At 37.8% G+C, this 13,820-nt stretch overlaps 1 non-coding gene across 1 annotated transcript; it reads left to right on the top strand.

Moving 5' to 3' along the window:
- Nucleotides 1–13,237: 13,237 nt before the first annotated feature.
- TRNAS-AGA lies at nt 13,238–13,310 on the top strand. Its single transcript has one exon. It is a non-coding gene; the product is annotated as a tRNA-Ser (tRNA).
- Nucleotides 13,311–13,820: the final 510 nt, after the last annotated feature.

Here is a 13,820-nt window from a genome sequence, read left to right as displayed (position 1 = left end):
CAGCAAGCTACCAAGCTAAATGAGGATTCCATAGCTGTAAGAATTCTGAAATAAGCCATCTTCCTCTCTATTGTGTATTTTACTTTGTAGAGCTGACACTTCTGTTTCTTTATCAAGTGCCACTTCTAGAACTGCTCTCATATCTTTTCTCTTTTTATTTCCCTCAGGGCTTCCACAAGAGTGCATTTTTGCACATGTATGTGTACATGTATAATTTTTCTCTTCCATAATAACAGTAAATAGCTACCAATGGATAGTGGGACTAATTTCCTGTGGAACAGCCTAACATATTCTGTACCTGTAGAAAATACCCTGACATTTATGTGGAATTGCCTGGCTGAACAGTGAGCATCAGAGAATAAGGTTATGGGAAATGGGAGCATAAGCAGCAGGCTACCACCAGACTGAGTTTTTAAATTCAGCACATTGTTAGCAGGGTAGAACTGGGTCCCTTTAAATGTTCCATACATGAGTGATGACTGCCAGACATCAGTGAGCCCTTTCTTTTCGGTCTGTGATTCTTATGAGTGAGGGGAGTAACAGTGGAAGGAAGGGGTGGACGTATGCCAGAGGAGGCAACCACTGCGACAGAAGTAAAGCTGCAAGATGTTAGGCGGCCCTCAAAGGAGACCTCTGCTCTCAGTCTCTGTCTTCCATGTTCCAGGTTGCATAGCCTTTGATTAGCTCCCTCTGTAGAGATTGCTAATGTAATAAAGACGAGTAAATACCTGGGTGGAGATGCACAAGTGGGATAAGCAGCATCCTGCTTCTCCCCAGTACCTAGAGTTTTTATATCATTCAAAGATAGTAATTATCAAATTTCCTTTGTTATATCATGTTACAGGGGTCTAATCATTCATTTTAACAGAATTTTAAAATGAGTGCGAAAATCATGAATTCATGGGATCCTTTTTTAGTTCTGCATCACCCTATACTGGCATCATAGAAATATATAGAAATACATAAAATACATAAAAATGTATAGAAATACATACACATGTATTAGAAATACATACACATGTATTACCAAAAGTTTTGCAAAATTCTTTTGTTCTTGGTCAATACATAGCTCAGTTGGGTGAGATTAGAGGATATGAGATTATCCCTTAGAATAGTTGATCTAGGCCAGAGTAAAGTACCCCAAATATGTTAGCAGGCAACTCCTACTAAATGGTTTTTTGGTCCCTATAGTATAGTTGTCAATACATATAGGAATTATAACAGCCACATTTATTGATAAAAGAATGAAATTATAATATTCTACAGTATCATACACAAAAATAAACTTAAAATTGATCAAACACCTAAGTGTAAAACCAGATACTATAAAACTCTTAGAGGAAAACATAGGCACAACACGCTTTGACAAAAATCATGGCAATATCTTTTTCAATCCACTTCCTAGAGTAATGGAAACCTACTGCAGTATTCTTGCCTGGAAAATCCCATGGATGGAGGAGCCTGGCAGGCTACAGTTCATGGGGTAGCAAAGAATCGGAGATGACTGAGTGATTAACACTTTCACTTTCCTAGATTAATGAAAATAAAAGCAAAACTAAATGGAGGCTAGTCAAACTTAGAAGCTTTTTCTCAACCAAGGAAACCAAAATCAAAACAGAAAGACAGCCCTCAGAATGGAAGAAAATATTTGCAACTGAAGCAACTGACAAAGGATTAGTCTCCAAAATATACAAACAGCTCATGTAGCTCAATATAAAAAAAAAAGAAAACCCAATAAAAAAAAATGAGCAGACTATATAAATAGACATTTCGTCAAGGAAGACATACAGGTGGCCAAAAAAGCTAATGAAAAGATGCTAACATCACTAATTATCAGAAAAATATAAATCAAAACTACAATGAGGTATCACTTCACATCTGAAAAAGTCAAAAAGTCTACAAGAAATACTGGAAAAGATGTGGCGAAAAGACAACCCTCCTGCACTACTGATGAGAATGTAAATTAGTACAGCCTCTATGGAGAACTCTGGAGGAGGAAATGTAACCCATTCCAGGATCTTTGCCTGAAAAATTCAATGGACAGAGGAACCTGGCAGGCTACAGTCCATGGGGTCACAAGAGTCGAACATGACTGAGTGACTAAGCACTTTGGAGAACAATGTGGAAGTCCCTTAAAAAACTAAGAATTGATCTACCATAGGAACCATCAATCCCACTCCTGGGCATATATCTGCAGAAAGCCACAATTCAAAAAGTACATGTACCCTAGTGTTCAATGCAGCACTGTTTATAATAGCCAAGATAAGGAAGCAACCTAAATGTCTATCTACAGAGGAATGGATATAAAGAAAATGTGGTACATATATACAATGAAATATTCTTCAGCCATAAAAAAAAATGAAACTATAGCATTTGCAGCAACATGAATGGGCCTAGAAATTAGTATCCTGAGTGAAGTAAGTCAGACAGAGAAAGACAAATATCATATGATACCATTCATAAGTGGAATCTAATTTTTAAAAAAATGATATAAATGAATTTTTTATAAAACAGAAACATACCCACAGATTTTGAAAACAAAATCATGGTTACCGAAGGGAAAATATGGGTGAGGGGATAAATTAGGAGTTTGGTATTAACATACACACATTACAATTAATAAAATAGATAACCAACAAGGATCCACTGTATAGCCCAGGGAACGATGCTCAGTATTCTACAATAACCTATAGGAAAAGAATCTGAAAAAGAATGAATATATGTATAACAATCATTTTGCTCTTCACCTGAAACACATTATAAATCAACTATATTCCAAAAATATATATATATTGGGATTGTAAAAGTCTTTTAAAAAATGCAAAAAATAAGATGAAAGGAGGGAAATATGGACATAGGTGTCTGCTTATTCAAGAAGTTCCCAGAAATTGGCCTTTACCAATTTGATTCATTATAGTCAGGGTTTGATCTGCATAACAAAAGAGAATTTCTCATCTTCCCTTATTTGTAGAAATAGGCTCATATTAACCAACACATATAAATTGATACATAAAAGGATATCAATGTGTTACTTTGCAACCAATAATTTGACCAGAATACTTAAACTGGCCCACCACAGTAGTGAGATTGGCATCAGAACAAAAATCAATTATCTTAAGTGAAGTTTATTAACAGCAAACATAACCTGAGTTCTTTCACCTACTAGAGGGATGCTCTTGCTCTTCATACTTGAGTCTGCTCAGCAAAGATTCATTCCATCCACAGCAGGGAATGAATGCTCTGCCAGTGTTTACGTCTGAGACTTTCCTTTTCTCATGCTTCCGTGGCTCAGCACCTCCTCTGTTCACAGTCTTTTCCAGATAGGTTCAAACAGTTCCATCTCCATGTGGTAGACTGAAGATTCAAACAGTATTGCCTCCGAAGTGATTCTCAGATCTCCTTTGTTCTTGACATTAACACACAATTGATGGGCAGTATTTTGATTTTCTAATGCAGATGACTAATCATAGCAGTTTTATTTCTATTTGATGAATTGTACTCCTCTGAGGGCAATCTTGTTTATAAATATCGGGAGTGTCTCACCATAACCCCAATTATCCTAACTGCAGTATGAGTTGGCTGAAAGTTATTTTATATAATTTGCAAATGTGAACATAAATGTAGGAAAAAGCATAAACACATACTTATGCTGTTAAAAAATCACACTCAACCCCTAGAAGGCAGGTTAGTACTGAGAGAGAAGTATGGGCTTTGGCATCTGATGGAAATTTTTATCATACCTCCAGTACTTATTAACTCTGTGACCTGTGCCAGGCTATTAAAGCTCTCCATTTCCTCATTCTAAACCAGATGGTAGTGGTAATAATAGTTGCTTCATAGAATTGTTGTTAGGATTCAATGAAGCTCATGTTTTCTGACAAAAGTAAGTGCTGAATAGATAGTAGTTCTTGCTAATTATGAATAAACTGGTAATGATCAACAAAAAGTTTGCTGTCTTAAAAAAAAAGTATTTTTATGGCTCTAGTCAGAAATTCTGCTTCTTTATTTCCATTCACCATTCTCAACAGTGTCTTGATCCCAAGATGTTTTTCAAAGATGTGATAATATATCAATAATAAATAGATAAGGATCTAAAATGATTTCATTCTTTCTCATAAGAAAAAGGGTTTATCCAGAAGTAACAAGTGTTCTAGAGGAGTATAACTATGTCACATTCTCCAAGCTTTTAGACCCAAATTATAACTTATTATTTTACTATCTATACTGGTTGGGATTATCACAAGAGGAAGATGAAGAGTACACATTACCAACATTACTCCCCACACTTTGCATGAACCTTTTCTTGTCCTCCCACCAACAAATAAGAAGAATCACCAACCAAGTACTTTCTTCTCAAGCAAAGTGGCCTCTAAACTCATGTGTCCTAGGTTACAAGAATTCTATAGGAAACCCTAAGACCAAACCAGTTGGTAAAATATAGACAGAGTTTTGTGTTCTTCTTCTCCTGATTCTAGATTCTGAATTACTTCCCAGAAGGAAGAATTGCTCAATAACAGGGTGAACTTAAGTGGTATCAAACAATGTGCCTCATCTCCCCCACCACACCAGTCATCAAACTCCAGAAGATACTGAATTGCTAGGAAACTGGCTTTCAGAGACCTAAAGTTTCCATGATTCATTTCAAGAAAATGGCACTGAAAATGTATTAACAGGGCTAGGTTAAAATTCTGAATAAACAAATAAATGACTCCAGGAGGTAGTGAAGGACAGGGAAGCCTGACGTGCTGCAGTCCATGGGGTCTCAAAGAGTTCAACACAGTTGAGCAACAACCATGGACAATTTTTAGATACATTTCTTTACCTACCTGGAATGTAACACATATTTAATGTCATTTTCTTAAGAATACCTCCTATTAACCTTACAGACTCTTTTATCCATGTTTACTGGGCCCATAATTCCTGTCATTTTTCTTCCATGGCATACATTATAATATTCATGATACGGCTAGTATCTTAGTTGTACTAAGATGCTAATGTGCACCCTTCTGTTAAAATTCAAGTTCTTGAATTGAAACTAAAATGGGAAAGTATTGGTAAGATACTAGTATTTTCCGAGAATAAAGAGAAGGGCTAATCAAGTAATTTCAGAATAGATGGATATAGGACAGTTATGGAGATCACAACTGGAGCTTGCCTATCTTTTTGTAGGCGTTAGCACGAGTGATTTAGCTTCAAATACCTTCTAAACAGGGCTTCTCGGGTGGCAGTAGTGGTAAAGAACCTGCCTGTCAATGCAGCAGATATAAACAAATATGGGTTTGATCCCTGGGTCCGAAAGATTCCTGCAGAAGAGCATGGCAATCCACTCCAGTATTCTTGCCTGGAGAATCCCTTGGACAGAGAAGCCTGGCAGGCTACAGTCCACAGGGTCACAAGGAGCTGGACATGAATGAAGTAACTTAGCCTGCACTCATGCACCTTCTAAACATCCTCAGAAAGGAAACCATTGGTCCATTGCCTCCTCTACCCCTCTTTAGAAAATGATAATGTCTGACCAGAATGTAAACAATTATGATTGGTTTATCTTAGGGTAAACTCATATAGATAAATGAGGTTGAAAATGTACTGTCAGACCAATGCAATTGCTTCACTATTAGTGAAGTCCACAAGAATAGCAATTGTGTGTGTGTATGTGATCTCACCAGTAGAGCAGATACGTGTTATATAAAGCATGTTCAATAAGTGTCTGTGAAATGAATTAAAGAAACACTTATGTAGGAACCATGGGTATCATTATTCATAAGCAAGATAGGGACTCCTCTATATATTCTTCCTTCCAAAAATAGCTTCTCCTTGGATGCCTGAAAGTCTACTATTAACAAGGTATTCATTAGGTTATGCATTGCCTTCCTCCGTTTGCTTCTTAAAATTCACATTCACTTTTAGATGTATTTTAACCAATCCCTTGACATCTACTGTCAATTTATTCATCAGAACTTTTTTCTCTGAAACTGAATATTTATTTGAGGCACCAGAGTCTCATAAGAGGATGAGAAAATGCTAAAAATTGAGGTTAGAGAGAATAGAAAAAACAAAGAAACAAAAATAGCATAGAATTCTTCCCAAAAGCTAATTGGTATAAATATCATATATTTATGGATTTGTATGGTCATAATTAAAGATAAATTCTTAGATAATAAAAAATTTTCCTCTAGACCTGAAACAGAATTATTCTGGAATTAATGATATTCCAATTAATTTTCCCTGGTATAATTATTCCTAAAAATATATAATTAATACTGACATATCAGGGAACATATATTTTCCGAAATTACAGTCTAGTATTGGGTGTTCTTGATTCTCAGCAGCTGTGCCTTCTACCATGCCTTGTCAAGTCCATGGCCCACTTCTCTTTGGCAGTACTGTCTTGAAAGTGTTCTCTCCTCCAATCAGACTCTGAAAGTTATAGAACTTCGTGGCTCATAAAACAAGAAAACAACTTAGTCATAACATTATGGATAAGGAACTTTGATCCTACATTTCTACCATGTCCTAGTTAAAGTGTAAGAGGTAGAGAAAAACGGAGGCTCAGATTTTCATCTTCCTTATCCAGGGCTCTTTGCTTCCCTCATGACCAAGATGCCATCTTATCTAGGTAGATAGATTACACATAAATTTCATTTTCTGGGTGAGTGTTCTTGTTTACTGGTATGGAAAACTGAATGATTGATTTTTATTAAGAGAAAGTTTATGGTAGCTTTGCCAGTGATGACCACAGTGAAGTTTTGGGTGTTGGTTTTTTTTTTTAATTGCTTGTAGTGACTCTGTCAACCAAGAAAAAAGCTCACATATATTGTTAGAAGAAGAAAAACTGGACTTAATTTATTTCATTACTGTCTTTAGATGTCATCATTTCCTGGGAAGAAAGCTACATTAGATGTTGGAGAAACTTTTTGCTATTTCAGATTCAGTCTCTGAGCTGTTAAGATAACTTCAGAAACATGTGTTCAGATTTTTAAATTTTCTTTAACATTCCCCAATCCATTGGTAAACAATGAAAAAAAAATGCCTTAGAACTATTAAAGTGAATTAGAATATTTACAATACTTGAATCAAGCAGATCTTTTTTAACTTGTGAAGATACTTTCTCTTTACTCAGTGTTCTCACATTCACTCTGGGTCCCAAGCCACAGTCTCCTCTCCAATCTCCTTCTTAACTATTGACAATTATTAGAGAAGGCAGAGAAACCAGAGATCAAATTGCCAACATCTGTTGGATCATAGAAAAAGCAAGATAATTCCACAAAAACATCTACTTCTGATCATTGACTATGTTAAAGCCTTTGACTGTGTGGATCACAACAAACTCTGGAAAATTCTTAAAAGAGATGGGAATACCAGACCACCTGACCTGCCTCTTGAGAAATCTGTATGCAGGTCAGGAAGCAACAGTTAGAACCAGACATGGAACAGTGGACTGATTCAAAATTGGGAAAGGAGTACCTCAAGGCTATATATTGTCACCCTGCTTATTTAACATATACACAGAGTACGTCATGCAAAATGCAGGGCTGGATGAAGCACAAGTCAGAATCAAGATTGCCAGGAGAAAGACCAATAACCCCCAATATGCAGATGATGCCACCTTTATGGCGGATGCTGAAGCTGAAGCTCCAATACTGTGGCCACCTAATGGGAAGAGCTGACTCATTAGAAAAGACCCTGATGCTGGGAATGATTGAAGGCAGGAGGAGAAGGGGGTGACAGAGGACAAGACGGTTGGATTGCATCACCAAATCACTGCACATGAGTTTGAGCAAGCTCCAGGAGGTGGTGAAGGACGGGGAAGCCTTGCTGCTACAGTCCATGGAGTCCCAGAGTTGGACACGACTGAGTGACTGAACAACACAGCAAATGTGAAGCAGGTGGTGCCAGTAGTAATGACCTCACTTGCTACTACAAGAATGTAACAGACCTGGGTTTGACTCCTGGGTTGGGAAGATCCCCTGGAGAAAGGCATGGCAACTCACTCCAGTATTCTTGCCTGGAGAATCCCATGGCCAGAGGACATGGTATGACAGGCTACAGTCCATAGACAGGCTACAGTCCATAGGGTCTCAAAGAGTCAGACAGGACTGAAGCGACTTAGTATTCACACAAGCACATGAGAAGTAAACTAGATTTCCTATAAGGATATTGATGTATCCTTTTTTATAATTTATTTTCATTGGAGTATAGTTGCTTCTGCTTTATTGACTATGCCAAAGCCTTTGACTGTGGATCACAACAAACTGGAAAATTCTTAAAGAGATAGGAATACCAGACCACCTGACCTGCCTCTTGAGAAATCTGTATGCAGGTCAGGAAGCAACAGTTAGAACTGGACATGGAACAACAGACTGGTTCCAAATAGGGAAAGGAGTATGTCAAGGCTGTATATCATCATACTGCTTATTTAACTTATATGCAGAGTACATCATGAGAAATGCTGGGCTGGATGAAGCATAAGCTGGAATCAAGATTACCAGGAGAAATATCAATAACCTCAGATACGCAGATGACACCACTCTTATGGCAGAAAACGAAGAAGAACTAAAGAGCCTGTTGATGAAAGTGAAAGAGGAGAGTGAAAAAGTTGACTTAAAGCTCAACATTCAGAAAACTAAGATTATGGCATCTGGTCCCATCACTTCATAGGAAATAGATGGGGAAACAGTGGAAACAGTGACAGACTTTATTCTTTTGGGCTTCAACAAAATCGTCACAGATGGTGACAGCAGCCATGAAATTAAAAGATGCATGCTCCTTGGAAGAAAAGCTATGACTAACCTAGACAACATATTAAAAAGCAGAGACATTACTTTGCCAACAAAGGTCTGTCTAGTCAAAGCTATGGTTTTTCCAGTAGTCATGTATGGATGTGCGAGTTGGACTATAAAGAAAGCTGAGTGCCAAAGAATTGATGCTTCTGCACTGTGGTGTTGGAGAAGATTCTTGAGAGCCCCTTGGACTGCAAGGAGATCCAACCAGTCTATCCTAAAGGAAATCAGTCCTGAACATTCATTGAAAGGACTGATGCTGAAGCTGAAACTCCAATACTTTGGCCGCCTGATGCAAAGAGCTGACTCATTTTAAAAGACCCTGATGCTAGGAAAGATTGAAGGTGGATGGAGAAGGGGACGACAGAGGATGAAATGGTTGGACGGCATCACTGACTCAATGGACATAGTTTGAGTAAACCCTGGGAGTTGGTGATGGACAGGGAAGCCTGGCATTCTGCAGTCCGTGGGGTTGCAAAGAGTCAGACAGGACTGAGTGACTGAACTGAACTAAATAGTTGCTTTACAATGTTGTTTGTTGCCAGTAATACATACTTATGTTCAATTCTTTAAAGATACTTGTATGGCCTATAGGCTTGTACTCAGATGCACTCTAGTCTCACTAGAGTCCACCAATTGTTTTCACAGGATATAATAAAATTCCTATGCAGGCAGGCAGAAGCTTTAACTACAGCAGAGCCTTCAGAAATGTCTTTTACAATCACTCCTGTATGCCTTTCACCCTATTGATAAGTGTACTCCAGAACTCATTCTGCTAATGGAAAATTTACATAAACCATGCTCATTATAAAATAAGTGTGACTGCACCAAATCATAGAATTGTTTTCTCCCTCTCTTGCTCCTACCCTGGAGGATATCTTAACATCCTAAGGATTTCAGGTCCATCAGTCTCAAGGGATGTATGATATCACACGTGTAAATTGCCTGACTTGAAAAATAAAATCTAATTCATTAACTATGCTGAAGGAGACCTTAACAGCTGGGAAATGTGACATATGGCTACTATCAGAGGTACATATTCTTTTTCCTGCCGAGGTAGGGAAAATCCTATTCTTTACCCCTTGAAACCTGAAAGTTTCAGCTAGTCCTTTTCTGACCCTTAAAAACAGATGCAGGCGCAGGTGCAGGTACTGTAAATCTGGAGTATAGATTTCTAGTATTCATAAAATATTTCTTAATCCTTTCAGATGGAAAAGCTTCATACTCTGTATATGCATACGCAGGTAATTGATGGCATGGAACAATTAAATTGAAAAGACTTTTGAATGACTTTTTCTGTGTGCAAGGATACACTCTAGAATCTGTGAGAAAACAACAATAAATGGTCCATGTGCATAATTCATATTTACTACAAAAACAGGATAAATGGGATACCACTTTATCTTGAATCTTAAGTTGATATTCAAATTGAGATATCCCGTAGAACTGCCGTTTTAAAAAATAAGCTTGGCTAGTAAAAAAACTATGATTGTCTTTGAAGAGAAGAATGTTAAAGTGTTTCATTTAAGACAGTTTACGTTTAATAACCTCATTTATTCCTTATTTCCATTGTGATGGAAATCACACTGGCAGGCTTTGTGATTCACACCTGGCTAGATGCAAAGACAGCGAGAGGTTCTCCTGCAGAAGTGTCACAGTACTTCTGTAAACATTTAACAGGTTCCCTCTTAAGACAAAAGACAGATTTTTCTTCAAACCCTGGAAGCGTTTCCTATAAACACCAAATCTTAAGCATCTGTTTAGGCAAAATCCATACAATTTTGATAACATAACAGATGTTGAGGAATGCTCAGGATTCATTAGATTTGTGGTTTTGTCTCTTTTTTTTTCTTCTTAATAATGGTACTTCAGTTATTCTTCTTACTGCTCCCTTATCCTATCCCCATTTTAATCAGTAATTATTTGCCATTTTTTAATAATTCTCTGAGGAGTCACAGAAATACAGATAATTTCTGTGAATATGCATTGTTCCAGTGGCCCCCAACAAAAATAAAACTAGCTTACTCAATTTTCCTGCATGATTTCTATACTCCTAATTTCAAGAAAATAAATAATGCTACTTTGGGGGGGGGACTGTATAACCAACATTCTTGGTGTGTTTTTCTTATTTTTTTAAAATAAAGAGGTTATTTATAATATGGATTATTTGTTACTAGTTCCCTCTTGCACAAAATCAATGACTATGTATCTTTACTACATGTAAGAATGCTGGCTCTGTAATTAAAGTCCTTAGTGGTCATGGACTTGATTTTAATGGAGGACATTTCTTTTTTAGTTTATAAAACTTCCGATTATAAGATCCAGCCTATTAACTTTCTGACACCACATGACTTAGACCTTTGTGGTATTCACAATGCTGATGATGATTTTGGAAAAAGAAAGTGCAACAGGAAGAGGAAGAACAAACTGTAATGAATGTGTATATTTAAGTCTTGGCTTTGTGACTGAATATCAAATTATTCAACTATTTTTAACCTCTTAATTCATTAACAGTGGTAATAATAACTCTCATGTTTTCTGAGAGGACTATTTTTCAATATAAGTGAGATAATATGTAAAAATGATTTTTTAAATTGTTATAGGATACACAGAAATAAAATGGATTCATGATTTCATATTTTCATAAGAGACAAAGTACATATAGTTTGACTAAGCATGCACATGTTCAGGAAAAGTTGGGTCTTAAATTACTGAAGTGTGGTCAAACAGGTTGGACTCTGTTAAGCTGCGTAATAAACTCAAATCACAGAGATTGAAAACAAAAGGTTTATTTTTCTCTCATGGTACATATCTTTCGAGAATTGTCTGGGAGCCCCAGGGCAGTCAGCTTAGCTACCTTCTGGAACACTGTATGATCAGGTCAAAAGGAAAGAGGACAACAGAGAACCTTCTATGCTCTGACTTAAAATTGGCACACACAATTCATATTCACATTTCTTGGCCAAAACTAGTCATATGATTCACTCAACTGGTATCATCACAGGACATACACTCCTATGAAGAGCCTGGAAACTAGACAGCAGGAAATATTTGCCTCTAGTAACTATCTTAGGGTCTTTCCTAGTGGGTCAGCAGTAAAGAAGCTGCCTGCAATGCAGGAGGGTTTGATCCCTGGGTCAGGAAGATCCTCTGGAGAAGGAAATGGCAACCCACTTCAGAATTCTGGCCTTGGAAATCCCATGGACAGAGGAGCCTGGTGGGCTACAGTCCATGGGGTTGCAAGGGTTGTACATGACTTATAATAATGTAAACACACAGGATGATAGAAATCTGTTAATGCATTCTTACTCTCTGCTCTTAGGACTCTGGAAATTTACTCTTTTCTTGAAGGGGATATTTTTAAGCAAGTTAGTTTCCCCTTCACAGTTTAGTTTAGTTCAGTTCAGTCACTCAGTCGTGTCTGACTCTGCAACCCCATGGACTGCAGAATGCCAGGCTTCCCTGTCCATCACCAACTCCCAGGGTTTACTCAAACTATGTCCACTGAATCGGTGATGCCATCCAACCATTTCATCTTCTGTCGTCCCCTTCTCCTCCCACCTTCAATCTTTCCTAGCATCAGGGTTTTTTAAAATGAGTCAGCTCCTTGCATCAGGTGGCCAAAGTATTGGAGTTTTAGCTTCAGCATCAGTCCTTCCAATGAATATTCAGGACTGATTTCCTTTAGGATAGACTGGTTGGATCTCCTTGCAGTCCAAGGGGCTCTCAAGAATCTTCTCCAACACCACAGTGCAGAAGCATCAATTCTTTGGCACTCAGCTTTCTTTATAGTCCAACTCGCACATCCATACATGACTACTGGAAAAACCATAGCTTTGACTAGACAGACCTTTGTTGGCAAAGTAATGTCTCTGCTTTTTAATATGCTGTCTAGGTTAGTCACAGCTTTTCTTCCAAGGAGCAAGCGTCTTTTAATTTCATGGCTGCTGTCACCATCTGCAGTGATTTTGTTGAAGCCCAAAAGAATAAAGTCTGTCACTGTTTCCACTGTTTTCCCATCTATTTCCCATGAAGTGATGGGACCAGATGCCATAATCTTAGTTTTCCGAATGTTGAGCTTTAAGTCAACTTTTTCAGTCTCTTCTTTTACTTTCATCAAGAGGCTCTTTAGTTCTTTGCTTTCTGCCATAAGGGTGGTGTCATCTGCGTATCTGAGGTTATTGATATTTCTCCCGGTAATCTTGATTCCAGCTTATGCTTCATCCAGCCCAGCATTTCTCATGATGTACTCTGCATATAAGTTAAATAAGCAGGGCAACAATATACAGCCTTGACATACTCCTTTTCCTATTTGGAACCAGTCTGTTGTTCCATGTCCAGTTCTAACTGTTGCTTCCTGACCTGCATACAGATTTCTCAAGAGGCAGGTCAGGTGGTCTGGTATTCCTATCTCTTTAAGAATTTTCCAGTTTGTTGTGATCTGTACAGTCAAAACCTCCCTGGTGGCTTAGTCGGTAAAAGCATCTGCCTAGAATGCGGGAGACCCGGGTTCGATCCCTGGGTTGGGAAGATGCCCTGGAGTGACAACCCACTCCAGTATTCTTACCTGGAAAATCCCATGGACAGAGGAGCCTGGCAGGCTATACAGTCCATGGGGTCACAAAGAGTCAGACACGACTGAACGACTTCACTATACAGTCAAAGACTTTGGCATAGTCACAGTTCAGGTCACAACAATTAGTTTGCCCCTTTATGAAACAGGATGTTGAAATAGATGTGTTTAATTTTCACCATTATTTAAAAAGTTGAGCAGCACTATTCCACGGATTTGTGAAGGGGTCCAAGGGTATTATTCTGACTGGGAGCTTGGAGGTTACCATTTCAGGGAGTCAATTAAAATACTGACTTAATAGAATAAGAAGGTAAAATGGAGCAAAGTTACTGTTTTCATTTCTTTGCTATTGTTCCAGCTATTGTTTAGCCAGATGGTTCACATAAAGTGTTGTGCTTTTTTTTTTTTTTCTTTTTTGGTGCGTGGTTTAAAATAGACTTTTTTCTTTTACTGTTTTATTTAAAAAT

This window comes from Cervus canadensis, chromosome 19 (assembly GCF_019320065.1).
Source record: "Cervus canadensis isolate Bull #8, Minnesota chromosome 19, ASM1932006v1, whole genome shotgun sequence".
NCBI classification, from domain to species: domain Eukaryota; kingdom Metazoa; phylum Chordata; class Mammalia; order Artiodactyla; family Cervidae; genus Cervus; species Cervus canadensis.
The sequence above is the reverse complement of the archived record's forward strand: the minus strand, read 5'-3'. Positions and strand labels throughout refer to the sequence as shown.